This window comes from Lathamus discolor, chromosome 3 (genome assembly GCF_037157495.1).
Source record: "Lathamus discolor isolate bLatDis1 chromosome 3, bLatDis1.hap1, whole genome shotgun sequence".
Classification (NCBI taxonomy): Eukaryota; Metazoa; Chordata; class Aves; order Psittaciformes; family Psittacidae; genus Lathamus; species Lathamus discolor.
The window spans coordinates 133,681,950-133,704,371 of NC_088886.1; the positions used below are offsets into that span (position 1 = coordinate 133,681,950).

Below are 22,422 nucleotides of genomic sequence, written 5' to 3' on the forward strand. Positions count from 1 at the left end.
GACTCTTCTGATAGCATTCATGCTGTGTAGAAAAACTAAGGTAAATTGACCTGACACTCTGCAGTAAGCAAAGAGTTACTCATTTCAGCTGTTGGTAGGAATGTGCTGGACTTCCACATTTTATACTCATTACATATGACACATCACAGATATTTATTTAAATCATGGAAGGATTTTGCTCATGATTTCTTGTTACCAATTCAGTTCAAGCAGTCAATGATCTTGTGAAGTCATGAGCTTTTGCCATTGATTTATCAGCAACTGTGACTATTCTATTTGCCCTCAGCACCAGAAGTCCCACCTGAGAAGCCAGCTGCATTGTGTTATCAGTTTCCGTCCTTTCAGGTTGCATCAAATGAGATACTGATTTAGCAGATCTTACAGAAGATTTTACTGTGATTGTTATTAAAATGTCTCTGCCCTTTTAATAGCAACAGCTCTGCTTGAAATTGCAGTGGTTTGTTTCTTTGAAACTGGTTCTCCTGGTGCTCGTTTTGTCAGGAGGATGGAAAAGCCGGCACTCACAGGTACATGCAGATGCTAAGGGCTGAATGCAAAGCTGTCCTAGTACTCATTGCTCCTTCCTTATTAGCATAACACCAAAGCATTCACAGTGTTTTTACTTTGGTTTTAGCTTCATATCAGAGGCTTACAATCAATGGTCCCAGGTCTTTTACACCCCTCTTACATTATGCTCTACATACTGCAAGGATGGATGCTCTACATTGGTACTGCACTTCTGAGTCACTTCATGATATTGATTTCACTCAAGAAATCACAAAACCTCCTTTTCCATAACTGAGTGATTTTTCTTCCTTTTTATCCCCCCCCCCCCCCCTCCTGCCCCCTGCCTCTCTGGAGGCCTGCTTCGGTTCTTAACCTCTTGATATTATGCCTGAGAACAACTCTATTTTTTTTTTTAATTAAATTTTAAATTTAATTTCATTTTCCTGTCTTGTTCCAAACTTTATCTAAGGCCAGCTAGTGCACTCACTAAATCCTGCTTAAGGGTGTTAGTGCCCCTTCTACCCCAGTGTGATGAACGTCCCCAAGGATGTTCAAACTGGAGATAATATCTGTGCTAACTTAGCCAGCGTGTTGGGATCAGGGAGATTGCATGTGGCAAGAATCTGGACCAGGTAAGAACCTTCTGGAGAACAACCTAATTCTAAGCTTTCTTAGTGTAAGTCTGGACTTGCTCCTGAACACCATATTCATGTAAAGCAGACTAGTTAGATCCCAAGATTGTTTTTAGTGTATGTGATACTGAGCCTTGGTTTTCTTATTGCAAACAAAAGAGATGTAGAAAGACTGTTGTGTATTTTCCTCCTGTGGTTAATACTACTGTGTGTTACTTGCCACAGGTTGCAGGTTTGCAAAAACAGACCCTACTCAAGAAGTTTTGAGGGTCTCCCCAGCGACATCCACTGAAGTAACACGGCTCCAAGATTTCCTCAGGATCTCCAGGTAAGGCTTTCCTCTCTTTCCAGTATGGACCTCCTCCTGGGATGAAACAGGGCAAAGAGACCAGCTCCTCTGTCCCACTGGACTGATTTCAGAACTGTGGTAATTTGTGTTGTGCATGGACACCTAGTTAGGGTTAATGTCACCTTTGAATTTGTTTCAACGTGAAAACACTATCTATAGTAGAAGTGGGTTGACTCAAAGCATAGTGAGAATGGACCAGAGCTCATTACTGCTGTTAATCTTTGTTCACTAATTAAAGCAGCAGAACATGGTCTTGCTCTCTGCACTGCTTCCTATTATAGAGAAAGTATTAATTTCAACCTTAGCAGCAGGAGGACATTGGCAAGAGATGCTTGGATCTGAGGAGGTTTCCGGCTTTGTTCTAGCCTGTTTCTGAACATCTGCTGGGGTAGGTGGCTGCTTCAGGGGGGAGTGCAAATTAACTTTATTGATTGAGTAATTTCCTTTATAAAGGATCTGAAGGGGATGGCTGCCTGCAGAAATAATATTTGTTAAATGGCCATATTTGGAAAATGAGTCACTTAGAAAATAGCATGCAAATCCCCCAGCTTATCTCCAGCAGGGAAGGAACAGAGACGTGCTAGAAAGGGGGAGACATGCTGACTTGGAGACAGCAGGGTAAAATAGCCCTAACAGGGATCTTAATTTTGAACTGAAAAATCAATCAGGAAAACGTTGGAAGTGGCCATTTCAAACGCTAAAACTTTTCCTAATGAAAAAAGTTGCACTGAAATGTTTGTGCACCTGCAAATTATATTTGGAAGTGTCCACTGATGTCCGGTAGGTGAGGTTTTGCAGCTACCTTTACCTACCTCCAGCTACTTTTCCTACAAAAAAGACCTAAAGGAGAACAGTGTTGCATTTAAGGTATGAATAATGAGAGAAAGGAAAAGAAACATCTTTGTCTTGTAGGAACTACATCAGCAAAGTATGCAAGGCTGGCAAAGTCTCAGAGAATTAAAATTAAACTATCTCTCAGACAAATGCTTGGGTTTCAGACCGCTAGGCAGCAGCCCATTTAATTAGCTACGGTCACCGTCTCTTTAGCAGCTTTGCCACTGCTGACCTTTCTCATTTGCTGTGGGTCTTTGTGGAGGACATTTTCAATAGTCTTTTGTCCTGGCAGCTGGCTCTTTAAACCCAGGAGCAGACTGAAATAGTTTCTACCTTCGACTGCTAGTTTGTGGATGTCTTGGGTCTCATTTTCTCTTGTGTTCCTGAAGAGATGCCATGGCCTCACTTGGCTTTATGATGATGTGAGGTTAGAGTGACTGCTGGGGAAGTGATAATGATTGCTGTTTGGAAACTCTGGGAGAGGGGAAGGGTGGGAGAGGAGACCAGTAGCAACTGGATGCAAAGTTACATCCTTGCTTTTTTCCTTGGCCCTGGAACTGGGATGGGAAATGGTAGATGAAACAATATGAAATCTGATATTTACTAAGTAAGCTTTTAATTCTCATGCATTAGTCTGGGAGCCTGCCCATGGAACAGAATAGCTCTGTGCTGATGCAACTGAAATGTTCCCGGCCAGAGCTGAAACCAAAACATCTCAGCACCAGAAAGGAGTTCACAGTAAGATGTCATAGGGGTGAGCAGCCACTCTGGGTATGCTGTGGGAGCTCCTGTGCTCAGGAATGCCATGTTCTGGGGAGCTCCTGCGACTGCACTGGGAAATGCTTTGAGGCCCTAGGCAGGAAGCTATAAAAGGTTTACAACAGTGTTACTCACTTCACTGCAAATCCCTTCCCACCCTGCTGTGTGGTGTAGACATCTCTAACATCGGTAGTAGTCCTCTTTTGAAAATGCATGCAGTAAGTGAAGCAAGCCCTCCTGCTTTGCTTAGCAACTACACAGAACTGTGAAGGACTAGGTGATGTGGCTGTGCCCAGGCATCGGCATGTGCACGTCTCTTCCCTCTTGGTGGGCACTCATGTCCCTCACATCCGTGCTCCTCTTCATGAAACTCTTCTGCAATTGGGAGACAGTGGAATACAGTCCAGGGGAGAGGAAACAGCCTCAAGTTGCACCAGGGAAAGTTTAGATTGGATATTGGGAAAAATTTCTTCACCAAAAGGGTCGTCAAGAACTGGAACGGGCTGCCCGGGGAAGTGGTGGAGTCACCTTCCCTGGAGGTGGTTAAAAGACATGTAGATGTGGCATGTAGAGACATGGTTAGTGGTGGACTTGGCAGTGTTAGGTTTGTGGTTGGACTTGATGATCTTAAATGTCTTCCAACCTAAACAATTATATGATTCCCAAGGTTATGACAGGAAACCAGTTGATCAGAGCAGTACTGAACTATAGTGCTGCAAAAATGACCAGCAAATGGAGGATTGCAAGGTGTGACATACACACAAAGCCAGCTGCAACACAACAGACTATAATGGGGTGTGTTGGGGATGACCTTTCACTGGGGACAAAGGTTGTCACAAACCCAAATCTTTTAAACAAATACAACTGCCCACATGTCAGGACATTAGTACTGGCCAGTGAGGGTTCTGGCAACTCTTTAAAAGATGATCCTTCTAAGAATAATGTTTAAACCCTCTATTTACAGTAAGGGTTGTGTTGTGGCCCTGGACTGTAGAGCATTGTTATCCTTTTTCTGTTTGCTTTAATAAAGATGGATGTATCACCCTCATGTCCCAGTGAAACACAAATTAGGTTATTTCCTTCTAGCTGAAGCTTCCTCTATGTCTTAATTGGATGTACTTTAATTTGCCTTGTGAGGCTGGGGAAGAGGAACACGCTGTGCAGAAAATCCTGCCCAGTCCTGGTCATGTAGGAAGTGTAATGAGCAGGCTGCCTAGGTTGATCCATCAGCTCCTTTGGTCTGCCCCAAAGCCTCCATTTCAGTGCCCATGAGCTTGCAAAAGAAGAGAAAATAATTAAGCATTGCATAAAATGTTTGCCCAGTACTTGCAGATGGATGAAGATCTGCACTACTGTCTCTAATGTAACACAACCATTTAAATGGCCACCATGTTTATAAATTCCTAACATCTTCCACTGGCAGCATATTCAGAATCTGAAGTAGGTATTGCTAGTGCTCTTCTTAACACTAGCCACGTTGCCTTGAGCCCTGCCCTTCCTGTTAGATGCTAGCTACATAGTAGCTAGCTCCTGTCCTGGGGCTGTTAAAGGGAAGTGAGAAAAGTATCACTCCCGATCTCTGTTCCAAAATGGCAAGCATTAATCTGCTAATCTGCTTTGGCATTGGATTTGGTGTAGAGGGATTAAGTCAGTTACACTTGTATGAAGAACAACATCAAACAACCCTGGCTTCTCTGCATTTCCTGTAGTAGATTTACTCCAGCTCTGTATAGACTTCAACAGAGGAACAAATTACTCTTGTTGAGTTGACCGCAACTGGTTCCATATGCAAGAAACAAAATCCCACCTTTAAAATAAAAATAAATTCAATAAAAATAAATAAAATAATAAAAAAAAAACCCAACCCAAACCAACCAACCAACAAAAAAACAAAACCAACACACTTTATTGTCTTTCATCCTGCACTCTCATGTATTTGGGCTTACTTCCAATAGCAAGACCAGCACGTTGTTTTTATGAAGTGCAGTTATTGACAAATAGGTTAATTCAGTGGTGAAGCCATTAAAATGGGGGGACTGAGGAGGAGGCTGAGCATATGATAAAAAAAGAACTAAGAGGTTTGTTTATCCTGGAACAGAAAGGGTTGGGGGGGGTCTAACTGCATTATTCTGCTACCCAGAGGTGAGGGAGAGCTAAAGGAGGTAATTTCAGTAAACAGAAGCTTTATTAAATACTAAAATTCTTTGTAGGCAGAGGAACAGGGGCTCTCACTGGGGTTACGCAGCACTGAGAATTAGCATATGCTGTGTTCTGGTAATACCTGTTTACTGCTAGAAGAAAGCTAGCTTAAGCAATGTTCATCACATACTCCCCCCTCATTAAATACCAGGGGTTTTCAGTGTTCTTGCAGTTTCTGAACATGTATTGCAGCCTCGGAGCTGCTGTCCTGACAGTGGGTGGGAAAAAATAAAAAGCTTCAAGTTAGAAGCCCAAGTTTCATGGGAACTGTAAATGTCTCAATGAATTTCAGTAGATCTTTAAGCAAGCAAAGTGAAAGACTGCTCCAATTCCTCTGTGTAACCGATTTCAACATTTATGACTCAGACTATGAAACACGCAACGCTGAATCATTCACTCTGGGCCAAGAAGGAAAATAAGGCTGTGTATCTCACCACAATCAGTAATTATTGCAGGACAGTGGTGGTAGGTTGAACTTCTAAAACTCCTGTTAGCGTAAATCAACTGAAAGTAGCAAAACATAACAGGCTTTTGGGCATAGTCCATTTCATAGTTTGTTTTGGGGTTTTTTTTGATTGCACTTTTCTCAAAGCACAGGAAAGGCTGAAGTGAAAATACGTCTATTTGTGTTGAATCAACATGATGTAACATGGTAACTTATTTCAGATTCTTTTGACGTTTGGCACAAAAGGCTGTCAGGTTTAAAGGCCTGGCAGGCTCACAGCCTCTCCAGCTCCTAGGCCTTTGCTATGGATGCCTGAAGTGGTCATCATTTGACACCTTCACAGTAACCTACAAAACTCAGCACATGATCTAAGCCCACTTTGTGAATATCGGTTGACATTTTTGCAGAAAGGTCATGCCCTCAGCCAACTTTTTGGCAGTTTGATGATCTCTGAGTAACCCAGACCTGGTGCCAACATTGCATGAAAAGAAGTTATGGGGGTGTCCTGGGTTCAGCAGTAGCAGTCATTTTTCTCCTTCTTAGTAGCTGGTGCAGTGCTGCAGAAACACGGATGTTTTCAGTTGCTGCTCAAATGTTTTAGTCTGACCAAGGACTTTGTGAGCCTCATGCTCTGCCAGGGAGGAGGGGAAGCTGGGAGGAAACAGAGACAGGACGTCTGACCCAAACGAGCCAAAGAGGTATTCCATACCACAGCACGTCATGCCCACTGTATAAACTGGGGGCAGTTACCCGGAAGGGCAAGATCATTGCTCAGTCAGGCTGGGTATCAGTCAGCAGGTGGTGAGCGGCTGTATTCTCTCCCCTTGTTTTTTCCCTTACCATTATTATTATTGGTGGCAGCAGCAGTGGTTTTGTGTTATACCTTAGTTACTGGACTGCTCTCATCTTGGCCCATGGAAGTTACATTCTTTCGATTCTCCTCCCCATCCCTCCAGGAGCGAGGGGGGGATGAAGGCGGCGGGGAGTGAGAGAGCGGGCTGTGTGGCAGCTGGCCTTCAACCATGACAGGGGGAAAAGTGCTTTTCAGCCAAGCAAGTAACTGAATCAGGTATGAGACCATTTCACCCGAACTGTAAGGTCAGTGTAGTGCTTGTACATGTTGGCTCAATCCAGAAAGCGACAGTTTTATCACAGTGATTGTTAGACAAAATCACTGATTTATTTTTTTTCCCTAACATTTGAGTCTAGCAGTCAAAAAGCCTGAGGAAAGCGTCGTGCCAAGTCTATATGCTCAGCAAGAAGTTGCCCAAATAATTACCTGAGTGAAATGTCCTATTTCAAGCTTCAGGGAGAAGCCTTCCTGCTGGAACATGGCCCTGGCTCTGCCCTGGGGACGCTTCCAAGGTGCATTCCTTCAAGGAGCTGGGTATGGCTTGCTGGGTGTGTCAGATGTGCACCTTTCCCATAGCAGTGGGTGGTTACAGCCTTTGCATAGAAAGCAGGAGATTTACATTCGGTTCCCTTCTCAACCTGAGAGAATTCAAATCCACATGTCCTATTTTCAAGGCAACTGCTTATCCTGGAAGAACATCCTTCCCCTCTCCTCTTGAATGTGTGCCACCAAGCCAAAATTAATTAAAAGCATGAATATAGAGAAACAGAAAAGCTGCAGGACTGTAAGCTAATGCTTAGGGCACTAGTGAGGAAGGGGGAGTTGTGAGCTGTGGTTCCTGCCCCTAAGATGAGTTGTGTTTGGCAATTAAACAGTAATATATGCAAGCATTTCTGGCAGCAGAGACAGTAACCAGAATTCTCTGCTTGCACTGGAGTGCCCCGAGTATGGCAAGGGCTTTCCTGAACAGTGTCAAGGTGGTGGGATGAGGAGTATTGCTTCATGGAGGATGAAGCTATCACCTAGTGACAGACATCCTGCTCAGAATCACAGCTTTCATGCCCCCAGACAGAAGCAGTTAAGCATCAGACTTGTAATGAATTAAGAGGACCCTACCTCATCCTGTGTTCAAGATAGGCATCATCATGGTACCTGTCTGCATCTGGCAGACAAGCACCACCATGATATCTGTCTGGGTGTAGAGCAACTTGAAGCAGAGCTGGATGCTGAGCTTCTCTACTCTGTCTGAGCTGAGACAGCTCTGGATGTGCAAAGTCGTGCAGGTCAGGGCACCTGGGCATTGTGAAGTGGAAGAAGTAAGTATCTGTCAAACTGAGTTCTTTCCAGTGCTAGCAGGCAACGAAGCAAAGAGAGCCTGCAATCAGGTACTTGAGTCATTCTTGATGTTGCCTTATATCCTCTTTTCCATTCCTCACACACATGCACCCCACAGGTCTGTTGGTCTGAATTCCCCTTTGCAAGGACCCCAACATTTCTCTGAAAGGAGGAGCAGTTAGATATTATTAGTGCAACTAAGCATAAGAAATGCCCTCCAGTATAAGGAAAAGCTAGTTTTATACCTGCTTCCAATTTTCCCATTAATCTAAAGGTTGTCTGTTCAAGAATCTTCTGATGACAGTGCTGTTCATTTTAGTACTGAGTGATACTAGCTGCTTCTGAGGATGTGTAAGTTTGGCTGTAATGACTTTTTAGTCTGGACATGCTCAGCCAGAACATGTTACTGGAAGCGGGATCAGCACTGGCTCGCCTCTGCTGCATTGGCAGGCATTCCCCGTCACCAATGTCTGTTTTCTTTGCTGCTGGAGCCGGAGAGAGGAGGCTGAAATGAAACTTAGGATTGGCAAGGAAAGAGCGAGGTGTAAAAATGTGAAGCTCAGCATTCTAATCACAACTATGGTTATAATTAGTGATACGGTGAGGATAAAATATGCAGCATGCCTGAGGGACCTATATATTCAACTGCTCCTAGATTGCTATCTGACAAGTTAATTAACCACAACAATGTTGAAATACATACTCAGAATGATTGCTTGGGTCTGGACTCACTATTCTCTCATCATAGTGCCATGGCTAGAGCAGAGAGAAACCTAAGGGAGGGAAGAAAGCAGTGAAATGAGGGAACTGTTTCTCAGCCAGAATGCAGGAGGTCTGTCTAGTAAACCTGCATTACAACTGATGTTAAAAGATGAGTGAGCTCCCTCCCAGCCACAGTCTGGACTCAGAGCATGCTTAGAGAACTCAAGCCACATGGAGGAAGAGGAAAGAAGTTTTCCTCTATGACAAGCCAACTTCAAAATAAATGTTTAAAAAAGACCTTTCCTGGTTTTAAGGAGGTTTCTTTTCTTGTACCTCTATTTTCTAATGTCTTCCTTTCATTTTTTTTGCCCAAGAGTGGGCACTTTTGAGTCACTAGGCTTTCTGTGGATGTAAGCAGTGGAATGATGACAGAGCATTTCTTTAGGGTAAGCAGAACAAGGCTCCAAATTTGGCTTAGCAAGCAAATATCTTGCTCAGCTGTAGGTGCTCGGGTGCACAGTGCTGAGTAACTATGCTTGGATACGTCACTATTTTTTCGTGTGCGCTGACAGATTCTGGTGCAGAGGAGTGAAATTCTTTATCCAAAGGGGAAGAATGCAGAGGTGGCCATAAATGGCAGTTTCTGTCTCATGTGAAATGCTGATGTCTTAGTGTTTGCTCTTGTCTTGTCTGCTTGAGACAGAGAGGTGAAACTTCTTTTCAGAAGCAGCCCTGCAGAGAAGGACTCTGAGAAAATGAACATGAGCCAGCTTCAGTGTGCGCTCGCAGCCCAGAAAGCCAACCGTATCCTGGGCTGCATCAAAAGGAGCGTGACCAGCAGGTCGAAGGAGGTGATCCTGCCCCTCTACTCTGCTCTTGTGAGACCTCACCTGGAGTATTGTGTGCAGTTCTGGTGTCCTCAACATAAAAAGGACATGGAACTGCTGGAACAAGTCCAGAGGAGGCCACAAGGATGATCAAGGGACTGGAGCACCTCCCATATGAAAATAGGCTGAGAAAGTTGGGGCTGTTCAGCTTGGAAAAGAGAAGGCTGCGTGGAGACCTCATAGCAGCCTTCCAGTATCTGAAGGGGGGCTATAAGGATGCTGGGGAGAGACTCTTCTTTAGGCACTGTAGCAATAGGACAAGGGGTAATGGGTTCAAACTTAAACAGGGGAAGTTTAGATTGGATATAAGGAAGTTCTTTACTGTAAGGGTGGTGAGGCACTGGAATGGTTTGCCCAGGGAAGTTGTGAATGCTCCATCCCTGGCAGTGTTGAAGGCCAGGTTGGACAAAGCCTTGGGTGACATGGTTTAATGTGAGGTGTCCCTGCCCATGGCAGGGGAGTTGGAACTAGATGATCTTAAGATCCTTTCCAACCCTAACAATTCTATGATTCTATGATTCTTTTTTTGACTTGTAGAAGATGCCAGTCAAATTTCAGGTGGGTTTCTGTACTGAGTAATCTATAAGGACTTGGCAGAGCACCTTGACAATGCTTCAGTGGTGCTCTGCCACACGAGTGGCCTACACTTGCTCACACTTTGTTATCCTTGTAGGGTGTACTGCCATCCCTCTCTCTGTTGCTCCAATGGGGATGGACTGCTCCATGATCTATGAATTCAAATAGCTGAGTCTGTCCATTTACTCAAATATGGGAATTTGAACTGGCAGCCATAACTCATGCAAGGAAGTTGCCACTGTTGGAACCACATGACTAGTTATTAAAAAATTGCAAGTGAAATAGGAAGCCTTGTAAGTAAATTGTAGATCCTAGTCAGACCCAGCTTCTTTCCTGTCATAGGTAGAGTTTGACGTGTGGTTTGTTGGTAGAGGTAATGCATACCTGTAGGAGATGGCACATCATAGATACCCATCATAATTTTCCTTGAATTGTGTACATACATTCATTAGAAGGGGTTTTTAGAGTACCTTTCAAAATTGCATTTCTTTTCTGCTTTATTAGCTATAGGGGTGCTTGGTCTAGTGCACCTCTTGTGTATCTTGTATTTTTACTATTAAAGGAGCTGCTTATATTAACCAGCATGTCTGTGGTGGAGGCCCTTTTCCACATGTGAATGTCAGGGCTGCCATCATTTCCTGAATAATTGATGAGCAAATGGGAGTATCTCCTCCAAAGTGAGGATTAGTTGCAGCCAAACTTTAGGGAGCCTCAATGACGATAAGCAAACCACCTCATAAAAATGCAAGTCAAACAAGCTTGTGCTTTCTTCTGCTCAGAGATACACATCTCTGTTTAAACAAAATCTTTTCAATCACACTGTTTATTTACCCAAGAGCACCACAGCATGTTCTCCTACCTTCACCACAATTCCTTGTTCTCTGTAAAGCCACTAATACCCTCTTCCAGGAAGAAATCCGGAAGGTGGGCATGGAGCGGGATTAGGAAACCAGTGGTGCCATACATGATTATTGCAGGCAGTAGGAAAAGGTTCTTTGCAAAAGCATGAAATGTCTCTGTGTTTTGGGTAGATGTTTATAATTATTGAGAGAAAACAGTGAGATTTGGTAGATGTAGCCAAGTGTTCATTTTCATTTTAATATACTGGGTATTTCTGATTGAATAAGAAAAGCCTACAATGCTAAGAGGCCAAAATGAAGTTCTGGTGCAAAAGCCACATCTTGCAGTCCTTAATCAAGGAAATCTCCTAATAATTCAGATGGAAATCTTGCTGTAGGAAGGATCATTTTTTGGCAACAGAATGGAAGAGCTACAGCAAAACATGAATAATTTTGTCATGATCTACTTTCTTCTTTGTAAATGACTTTTTTCTTATTTTTGTTTATAACAAGAAATCTTCTCCTTCCTGCACAGACACAGAGCCTGCTTTAAAACCCAGAAATTGTTATTGCGCTGTTTTCAGCTGCTTCTCTTGACGTCAGCAGGGAGATATGGCTCTCCCTGAAATGCATTAAAGTACTGGGTATGAATGTTATAAATACATCAAGAAATAAAGGCATTTCTTCAAAATACATAAGCAGCAGCTCCTACCTGAGTGGACACCCTGCTGCCTCCACTCAGCAATAGGCAGACGCATGGCTGTTTGGCTAGATGCCCTTCTTCTGAGCTGTTGATTCTGCTCTGAAGCACAGCTATTATTTCGAAAGGATTCAGTCATATCAGGTTAAATCTAAACAAAGGGCCTGACAAGTCGAACTAAGAAGCAACATCATCTTACTGCTTTTGAGTCAAAAATAACTCAAATATTTGCTATAATTTTATATTCCCTGTGCAGAAAAAATGCTTACTATTCAGTCATGATGGCTGCTTTTTTTTTTTCCTTACTGTGCTTTCATATTGAAGGAGACGCAGAGGGTAACCCAGGACACCAGGAAGAAGCTTTTCTTGTAACATGAGATTTTCATGCAGCACGCATATGAGCAAAGCATTTGTGTGCAACTCAGCACAAATAATCCTGCAAAGACGGTCATACTTTGTTACTGATGGAAAGATGATACTGCTCCTCAGCCACACAGAAGCAGCTCTCCTGATGGCTTGCATTAGTTCATATAGAAGGCATCCGGGCTATGTCTCTAGCAAACAGCTCTGCCTTATTAGGATGAGGCAGTTTTCTTCTCAGAGTCTGCGCTCTCCTGGTTCTCAGGAGCCTGATGAATGGGTAGATACTGATCTGACTCTCACTTTTTTTGTGCCAAATTGATTATACTGTTTCGACATAAACTAGATCCCTTTCCACAAGCTATATGTTGGCATTTCTTTGAGTCTAAATATGTAGTTTTCTATCTTTGGGAAGGCATAGATTGTGTTCATCGCCATCTGTGGGTGAAAGCTATATTCTTCACATGTTTAGGTCCACAAACAATCCTAAAGATGTCTATGCAAGAGGGAGGACTTTTATCTAAACCTCTTCCCTCCTCAATCTGCCAGCAGTGGATTTTTCATGTGGAAGCTTCATGAGAAGCTGGCCTAATGTTATTAAGCAGTTATTATTAAGACTACTTGGCCCAGTCAGCACTGGAGCTTGAATGACACTGCAAAGTAAACAGGGATATAAAACATTGGGCACTGCAACTTTAGCATTAGGCACATGTCTTTTTTTTACAGCAATAAATTCTATGCTTAAAAAAGCTGCAGCAGCAGAATAAATGGCTTCAAGAGGATTAATTCTAGTCTCTTTCTTCCCTCAGGAAACTTAACACGATAAACATGAATTCCTGCAAAATTGGTGAAGGTGTTGGCCGCCACTTGCAGATGCTGAAGCTACATTTAAAATGTCTATTTGCAGGGCAACTGGTCACTTGCACCCTTCCGCAGCATCTGGGGAGCAAATACCTTGCCAGGGGTCTGACCATGGGGTAGCTCAGCCCAGAGTCAGATGGTCAGTTACTGGGAGCTAGCAAAACAGCATTGTTGAACTTGACTCTGGTTTCCACCATTTGAGGTAGGCTGGCTCAAAATGTTCAGTCAAGAAGTTATCCTGATATTTTCCTCCAACTTCAAATACATAGTTTTGCTGAAGCTGGCTAATTACTTTTGTTTGTTCTCTATTTCTGCAAACAAAGCAGGACTTTCCGAATACCCAGAAAACAACCAATGATACTGTTCCAGAATAGATCTAAGCAGGTAACTTCTGCTTTTAGAAAAAGAAGTCCAACACAAGGCCACATGACTACTTTGAACATGTTGTGAAACCACATTTGTCAGTGATCGATCTTTCCAGTACTAAATGTAGACTTTCACAGCACCACCTTAGGAGTGGCTCTGGGGTCAGCAGTGAGGAGGGTAAGATTCAGACTGTCCTGAGTCCCACTCTTTTTGTATAAATCACAAAATAATACTCAATCGCAAAATGCTGACAGCTTCCCCAAGTGTTTTAGGAATTCTTTCTGTTGCCTAAATTCCCATTACAGCCATAACTAACAAACTGGCAGAATAAAAAAAGAAAACTCCTATTGTTTCTCTGTTAGAGGTCCAAGTAACCGCTTTGGGGGGCCCATCGTTGCTATAGCTTTTAATTTCTTCTTCCGCAATAAACTGTTAACTCCAGAAGGAAGATATTACTCTTCTAGACTCTCATTCCAATAGGAGATTAATTTCTCCCAAGGATTTCTATCAGTTCTCTTATCTGTATTTTTCTCTGACTTTTAGCTTTTGTTTCTGTAAGTTTCCCCAGGGACATCCCACAATACTTCCTGCTCTAGACTCACCAAAGCCAAAGAACACTGCAGCTACACCCATCACTTCCTCAGACAGATTCCTAAAAGAATTCATAATCACCCCTTCTTTTTGGTTTTCTTTTTTTTTCCGCTTGCTGTAACATGTCTAAGTTTTACAGGCATTAGACCTTTTAACACTTGCTAAATTTATACCATCAGAGATGAACAGTATAGAAGGACTTTAAATTGCATCTATTATGCTGCTCTCTGCTAAATAGAATGCAATGCCTCCCACCTCACTGATTCCCCTTTGTATCAAGGACGTACTTTTAATTAATATAAGTTGAAAGAAGGCCTCAAGCAGAGGTGTTGTCTTGTAAATCATTGAATTTTTGGGTCTCTATCTGCAGAAAAAAAGACAGGTTTAGACTATTACGTTTGTACAGAGCCTCACTACCTCCTCTCTCAAGAATTACAGCCTTCAGCAAGAAAGAAATGTGCAGAGGGTGTGGAAAAAGAGAAGGAAATCAGAGGTGAAACATAATGCTGACCTGGGTAATGTACCATTTCTTTCACTATATATATATGGTTTTGTCAGCTACTAAGGCTTCCTTCTCCATTGCAAAACACTTGCAGTAGCAGCGTCATTGCTGTGACAAAATTCTGCTTCCAGTTAAATTTGTAACACTAACAAAAGCGCCTTGTAGCCATTTTTACAATGATACCTGCTTGAGATAGGCTTGAAAACTGTCTAACATTTCATCCTTCTTAAAGACTGTTTCTTGGAATTTCTCTGTGAAAGCAGAGTGTTGGTTTTCAGTTCCTCGTTGTGGGTTTTCCCTTAACTGTGTAAGGGAGAAAGGACATTTTCCTTTTTTAATCCTCTGCAGTGTTGATGGAAAACTGTTTCAGTTTGAGAACGTCCATGTCTGGGCTGAAAAGAACAGATTATAATCAGAGAACCTAAGACATCTCAAACAGTTGCTAAAGTTTAAATGACTTAGAAAGAGTCAGCATAGATCCACTATAAAGTATGTTCCATCTGGCACTTGCCTTCTTCAGCCTTGAAAAGGATTTGAAAAGGATATACCCTCATGGTTCTAATGAAGCTGTGCACAAACTGCATCAGGGAAAGAGTTCTATAAATTACAGGGTTTGGGGTTTGTCTGGGTGTGTTGGTTGGTTGGCTTTGCTGTAAATAGGTTTGCAGCAAATCTTGCTTCCATTGATTTTAACAAAAATAATAGTTGCTAGAGTTGACCAAATGACAGTAGTATAATTCCTACCATAACAGAAGTCAAGCATTAGAAAATATTAACATTAAATTCGAGGGGTCACTGAATAACAGAGGTATTTAGCATACGATAGGTTGTGATCCTATCTGTTCACTTTTGCACAAAGCACCCAGATTCTCTAAATTCTATTTTAGGTAACCTTATTGTCACCTGGCAACTTAGAAGATTTCCCAAACAAAGGCTTTCAGATTTGGAAACACCTCCAGAATGACCAGTTAAAAACAGTTTTGGTGGTCATCTCTGATGTGATTTCTACAGTGTCAGACACTGGGCTTCACAGCTTTGCAAATTCTATGTCTGAGAGCAAGGGTCACATTTGCTATTAATAATACCTTGCTTACTGTATGAACCACAAAACTAATACCTTATAGGTAGTAAGGTGAATGCATCTCTCCATGCATTGCTGTAGTTCTTGGCTTGGGGTTCGCTGTGATAAAGGGTCTATGTCTCAGGAGCAGTTCCCAAAGTCTCTATCACTGACTTGTAACAGTTTGGTTACAGTCTGGTCGCATCCAGAGTGTAATGCATACGAGGACTGGAGCCAGCTGCCAAAACCCATCCAAATTCCCTGTGTCTGAACAGTGACAGATGGCTGTTTTGTAAAGCCTGGGTGCACAAATGCAGTCCTGGGACCATGGGACCCTGTGGTTCAGCTCCCCACGCGCCAGAGCTGCTGCCACCATGAGTTGCCCAGGCTTGCTGTGAAACCTTAGTCATGGGATGTCCATCTAATCCTCTGCAGCTGGCTGATAAGGCCATTAGATGGCTTATGGCTTAGCCAAACATGAAGCAAAGACTGGGACATGTCAAAGTGGAGTCAATCATGTCAGCCCTTTGGGGCTTCCGTGATATGTGATGCATGCCAGTGCTCATCCTGCAAAGGCTGATGGAGCTCAGCTCCAGTGCACATCCATCACAGGGAGAAATACATAACAGCAATAGTGCTAGTGTTGGCTGCCAACCTGAGAAATCCACTGACTGGTGTGGGCCTGCTCACCTTTGCCTTCCTTCAACACATGAACCAGGCTGGTAATGGAAACAATTTACAAGGCAATAATTTTTAATTGCTGTCACCAGTTAACAGCCACAAACGCAGAGGCAGAGCAGAAATGCTTCTCTCATTCTTCCAAGAAATAAATTCCTCAACCATTTATTTGGTCTTACAGTAAAAAAGAGCCTGTTACAAAGATTTGTTTGAAATTTTCTGCTTGTCTGAGCAGACGGCTGCTGTAAAAAGATCAACATTTTCTAACAAAAAAGGGCAGGGCTTGATTTCATTTTATGAAAACAAGAAAACAACCTTTGGCTTTGTAGGACAAAATGAAGCACAGTGAGAGGTGGGAATACTGGCTTCGCTGGGTGCTTTGCTCATTTCCCCCCCATGTTTTCTGATGCCTCCTAAATTGATTACTCTGCTGTTTAGTGTAGTCATGGTGGTGGTTAGGACTAAAGGTCTAAGTGGATGGCATCTCTCTCCCCATACTGCATTTTTAAGACTTTAAAGAGTTTTCAGGACATACTTCCATCTCATGTAATTTGGCCATTTTTTTCTAGCAAGATTTATAATGTTTTCAATTTTAACTCCATTCCTTTTGCAAATAACAAATCATTTCATGTTGTTAAACAGTGACATTAGAATTGGCACCAAACAATAATCTGAGGTTTTCTGGGGAAAGTTATAACATAGGGAAAAGAGTTTTCCTGTGTTACTGGCCTGCTCAGGGCAGCTGAAGACTGGTATGGCATCTGATGTAATTTTATCCCAGTCTTTGCTTGAAAAGTGATGCCTTGCTACACCTCTGGTGAAGCTTGAAGTGCTGTAGACTAAGCTAACCCATCACCTGGCCATCTTTGTCTCTGCTGTGCTGAAAGGAGGGACAAGAGTGACATAGCTCCTTCACTGACAGCAGTGGCATAGCTTCTTCACTGGGAGAATCCTTCCTACTAGAAATGTGGTAAACTGTGGTTGAAATAAACAATGCTTGAACTGTGGCATCCCTCTACTTGTGGAGCTGCTGTAGCTTTAGCTTTTAAACTTGACTTTTTATCTTCACGTCTTTCTAACTCATTTAACTGTGAGCCACCAGTACTGGAGTCAGTTAGGATGTTCATTTGTGGTGTTGTTTGTATCTGTTGTGATAATTCACCATTTTTCTAGGCTGCATGATGGGAAGGGAGAAGTAAGGTCTGTCTTTCTCCTGCCTGCATGTTAGCTATGCCAGGATTGGACTAACAAAATCCAAAATGCTCCCATAATGTCTTCAAAACACTTTGTCATCATTGATTGGATTCTTTGAAAATCATCATGGACTTGAAACAGAGGTCCAGGGCATGGGTTTCCTCTTCTTTCTTCTACATCTGCTACACAAAGTCCTTGACTTGTGAGAGTGAATGATCATCCCTAATAATCTCTGCAGACATGTTCCTACTTGCTGCCTATGTCCTTGTAATGTCATAGCCCAGTACCGGATTAGTGCTAGGATTACCATGCATTTCCTTAACATAGAATCATAGAATCATAGTTAGGGTTGGAAAGGACCTTAAGATCATCTAGTTCCAACTCCCCTGCCATGGGCAGGGACACCTCACATTAAACCATCTCACCCAAGGCTTTGTCCAACCTGGCCTTGAACACTGCCAGTGATGGAGCATTCACAACCTCCCTGGGCAACCTATTCCAGTGCCTCACCACCCTAACAGGAGAGAACTTCCTCCTTATATCCAATCTAAACTTCCCCTGTTTAAGTTTTAACCCATTACCCCTTGTCCTGTTGCTACAGTCCCTAGTGAAGAGTCCCTCTCCAGCATCCCTATAGGCCCCCTTCAGATACTGGAAGGCTGCTATGAGGTCTCCACGCAGCCTTCTCTTCTCCAGGCTGAACAGCCCAAACTTTCTCAGCCTGTCTTCATACAGGAGGTGCTCCAGTCCCCTGATCATCCTCGTGGCCCTCCTCTGGACTTGTTTCCACAGTTCCATGTCCTTTTTATGTTGAGGACACCAGAACTGCACACAATACTCCAGGTGAGGTCTCACAAGAGCAGAGTAGAGGGGCAGGATCACCTCTTTCGACCTGTTGGTCACGCTCCTTTTGATGCAGCCCAGGATACAGTTGGCTTTCTGGGCTGTGAGTGCACACTGAAGAAGGCTCATGTTCATTTTCTCATCAACCAGCACCCCCAAGTCCTTCTCCGCAGGGCTGCTCTGAATCTCTTCTCTGCCCAATCTGTAGCTGTGCCTGGGGTTGCTCCCACCCAGGTGTAGGACCTTGCACTTGTCGAGGTTGAACTTCATAAGGTTGGCATCAGCTCTCCTCACAAGCGTGTCAAGGTCCCTCTGGATGGGATTCCTCTCCTCCAGCATATGAACCAAACCACACAGCTTGGTGTCATTGGCAAACCCACTGAAGGCGCACTCAATCCCACTGTCCATGTCACCGACAAAGATGTTGAACAAGACCAGTTCCAACACCGATCCCTGAGGGACACCACTCGTTACCGGTCTCCAGCCGGACATTGAGCCATTGACCACAACTCTTTGTGTGCGGCCATCCAGCCAGTTCTTTATCCACCGAGTGGTCCATCCATCAAATTGATATCTCTCCAATTTAGAGACAAGGTGTGGGGGATTGGCTTGTCAAAAAAGGTCACGTTCCCATCAACGAGCTGAAACAAGACATCTGTGTAGAACATGGTGCAAACCTCTCACACCAGATAATGAGGAAATGAAGGACACCGGCAAACAGCAACATACTATGACCAATCACAGCCAAGGACACTAAGCGATAAGTGCATGAGAAGGAGGATGGTGGGGGGGTGCACGGTGTAGCTGCAAAAGTGTAGAGCTTACGCAATGCCTTATTTGTGCCAGAACCAATCAAGTGCCTAGTATTCGCATATTCACTGTTATATTAACCGAAGGTAGAAGCCCAATAAACGAATCGTGCTTATTGATCACAATGGTCGTGTTGATTCCTCCCTGCTGCAGCAACAAGGATACTGTGTGGGACAGTGTCAAATGCTTTGCACAAGTCCAGGTAGATGACATCAACTGCTTTACCCTTGTCCATCAGTTCTGTAGCCCCATCATAGAAGGCCACCAAATTGGTCAGGCAGGATTTCCCCTTAGTGAAGCCATGCTGGCTGTCACCAAGCACCTTGTTGTTTTTCATGTGCCTTAGCATGCCTTCCAGGAGAATGTGCTCCAAGATTTGACAGGCACAGAGCTGAGACAGACTGGTCTGTAATCCGCTGCATCATCCATTCACCCCTTCTTGAAAATGGGGGTTATATTTTCGTTTTTCCAGTCGTCGGGAACTTCACCTGACTGCCATGATTTTTCAAATATGATGGCCAGTGGCTTAGCAACTTCATTCGCCAGCTCCTTCAGGACCCGCGGATGGATTCCATCAGGTCCCATGGACTTGTGCACATTCAGGTTCTTAAGATGGTCTCGAACCAGATCCTCTCCTACAGTGGGCCTAAGGTCTTAATTCTCACAGTCCCTGCATCTGCCTTCTAAGACTTGGGTGGTGCAGTCAGGGCCTTTGCCAGTGAAGACCGAGGCAAAGAAGTCATTCAGAACCTCAGCCTTCTCCAAATCCTGTGTAGCCAGTTCTCCCAAAAGCTGCCTCAGGGGACCCGCGTTGTCCCTAGTCTGTTTTTTGTTTGCTATGTACCTGTAGAATCCCTTCCTGTTATCCTTAACATCCCTGGCCAAATTTAATTCTAACTGGGCCTTAGCCTTCCTAACCTGGTCCCTAGCTTCCCGGACACCATCCCTGTACTCTTCCCAGGCCACCTGTCCTTGCTTCCACTTTTTATAAACCTCTTTTTTCATTTGAATTTTCCTCAGCAGCTCCTTATCCATCCAAGGAGGTCTCCTGGCCCTCCTGCCGCACTTCCTTCTAGTTGGGATGCAGCACTCCTGAGCTTGTAGCAGGTGATCCTTGAATATAAACCAAGAGTCTTGGGCCCCCCTGCCCTCCAGGGCTATATCCCATGGAACCTTACTAAGCAGGCTCCTGAAGAGGCCAAAGTCTGCTCTTTTGAAGTCCAGGGCAGTGAGCTTGCTGCACGCTCTTCTCACTGTCCTGGGAATCTCAAATTCAACCATCTCGTGATCGCTGCATCCAAGGCTGCCCTGGAGCACCACATTCTCAACAAGCCCTTCCCTGTTGGTGACCACGAGGTCAAGCATGGCACCTCTCCTTGTTGGCTTCTCTATTATTTGCAGAAGGAAGTTGTCTTACATACAATCAAGAAACCTCCTGGATTGCTTGTGCCGTGCAGTGCCATCGTTCCAACAGATGTCAGGGTGGTTGAAGTCACCCATGAGAACAAGGGCCTGTGAGCGTGAGGCTTTTCCTGTCTGTCTGTAGAGTGCTTCATCCACAGGTTCTCCTTGATCAGGCAGCCTGTAACAGATCCCCACAGTAATGTCTCCCACGGCTGTTTTCCCTTTAACCCTGACCCACAAACTCTCTGTAAACTGCTCACCTGCCCCCAGACAGAGTTCCATACTCTCCAGCCTATCCCTAACATAAAGGGCAACTCCCCCTCCCCACCTGCCAGGCCTGTCTTTTCTAAAGAGCCTGTAACCTTCCATTCCAACAGTCCAGTCATAGGAGCCATCCCACCATGTTTCTGTGCCAAAGTGCACAGAAGTTGCCAAAGTGCAACCATCACATAAATAATATCTTTGAATTGTCTCTTTTTTTTTTTGCCAGCCATGTGTCCAAACTGTACAACATTAATCATTCATTTAAGGCTCAATATGGTGCTCTGGTTAAGATCTGTGTTGCTGTTCCTTTACGTGGAATCTAACCTTCCCCCTCCACTCTAACCAGTGCACTGCAGCACAGAGCTCTCGCAAGTCTTGTGGAGAACTTAAATTACATTTCTGTTGTGTGTCAGGAAGAGAAGGCTCTGACTCTGAGACAGACTTGCTCCAGAATGGCCGTCAGCCTAGTGCTTAAGGGTTATGGACCAGCAAGACAGCAGACCCAGGGCAAAGCAAGGGCTCCGCCTGACAGGAAAAAAGGGCTTGGCCTGGACATCCCACAAGTGTCTTAAATGCCATTCTGCTGTTGTGCAGCATGTTCCTCTATTTATAACAAGCAGAGCAGCTTTTTCTCACAAAGCTACTCTAAAAAACAACAAAAAAATCTATCTTTCTTTGGCAACTGGTACCTAAGAGCCTGCTGTTTAAGTTCCCGTAATAACATCTACAGGAAGTAAAGAAGGTCTGTTTTGTCAGCATTTTACAGACCATGCGATGAGAGCAACCATCCTGCAAGATACAATAGTCCTAATGAAACAGAGCACTGACACAGCTCTTCTCATTGAACAGGACGTGTATCTCTTGGTCTCATAGCCCGAGTGACAGGCTATAGGAAAGCATGCTAACCACTGAAAGAGTTATACCTAGTCCCCCTCTGTGGTATACCACATCTGTCTGGAGGACTTTCTAAATTCTACCCCAGCCCATGTAACTGATGGAGTCTGGATCTGCCCTCTCATGTCTGAATACGGATTCAGAAGTCAGGTTTGTATACACATTTTGAAAAGGTACTTCTCAAAATCTTCTATTAAGGCAAGCTAAAAAGTCTACAATTTCTACAGGAAAAAACCCATGAATATACTTTTTAAAGGCCTAACTATAGTGAAAAATAGTAATTGCCAACATGTGTATCCTATTTTCAAACTGTAATCCAGCCAATTTCAGTTAATAAACTGGATCCTGTATTTGTTTACAGTACTCTCTTTAAAAGAGAACTCACTTTTATAATAATCACATACACATGGAAATAATTTTATTCATGTCTTATCAGTTATTCATGCTTTTAGAATATTCCTCTTTTCAGTTTCACTGAAGCAAGAATTGTTTTAGTTCAGAATATTAATGAAGAGAAATTATTGAAACAAATTTGTTAAGCATCGCAAATGAAGTGGGAATTACTTGTGTCCAGTACCAGATCCATCCTGGGCTTTCTGTTCATGTACAATCCTGGCATGCCCTTTGCCTGTCTGAAAACTCGGGCATGTGCCAGGTAGGACTTTGTAGGGGCAGCTGAGTGACCAATATCACTCTCTTTTCCTCATTTATTCCACTCTTTCCCAGACTGACCACGTTTCAAGCGTCTGAAAGATCAAAGCGCTGCTGTCACCGAGCACAACCTTGCAAACAATGCGTTTCAAATGCCACTCTCCACATTGTCAAGATCGCATCATTCCCATGCAAGCAAAGCCAAATTAATGACTTTTAAAAGTCCCTATGACAAAAAAGTCAAAAGTGTGTACACAGGAGTTTAAACAAGTAAGAACTTGTTGCCAAAGCTGATGGCAAACTTACATTGTGTTCAGTTGTTTTTAA

General features: G+C 43.5%; 2 long non-coding RNA genes across 7 annotated transcripts in view; one reads left to right on the plus strand and one right to left on the minus strand.

Annotated features, from left to right (window-relative positions):
* Positions 1-22,422, minus strand: part of LOC136010539 (uncharacterized) — a 36,625-nt gene that overhangs the window by 7,622 nt on the left and 6,581 nt on the right. For 4 of the 5 annotated variants that reach the window (XR_010610916.1, XR_010610918.1, XR_010610914.1 and 1 more), the window contains exons 2-3: positions 8,617-8,686; positions 7,005-7,171 (exon numbers count right to left, since the gene is read on the minus strand). This is a non-coding gene — a long non-coding RNA (uncharacterized LOC136010539). Of the gene's footprint in view, positions 1-7,004; positions 7,217-8,616; positions 8,687-22,422 lie in introns of all 5 variants that reach the window. The other variant, XR_010610917.1, reaches the window with a different exon arrangement.
* The window catches only part of LOC136010541 (uncharacterized), a 31,241-nt gene continuing 9,280 nt past the window's right edge, over positions 462-22,422 (plus strand). Inside the window, exons 1-3 of one of the 2 annotated variants that reach the window (XR_010610922.1) lie at positions 462-527; positions 1,365-1,467; positions 12,787-12,860. This is a non-coding gene — a long non-coding RNA (uncharacterized LOC136010541). Of the gene's footprint in view, positions 528-1,364; positions 1,468-12,786; positions 12,861-22,422 lie in introns of those variants that run through there. The other variant, XR_010610920.1, reaches the window with a different exon arrangement.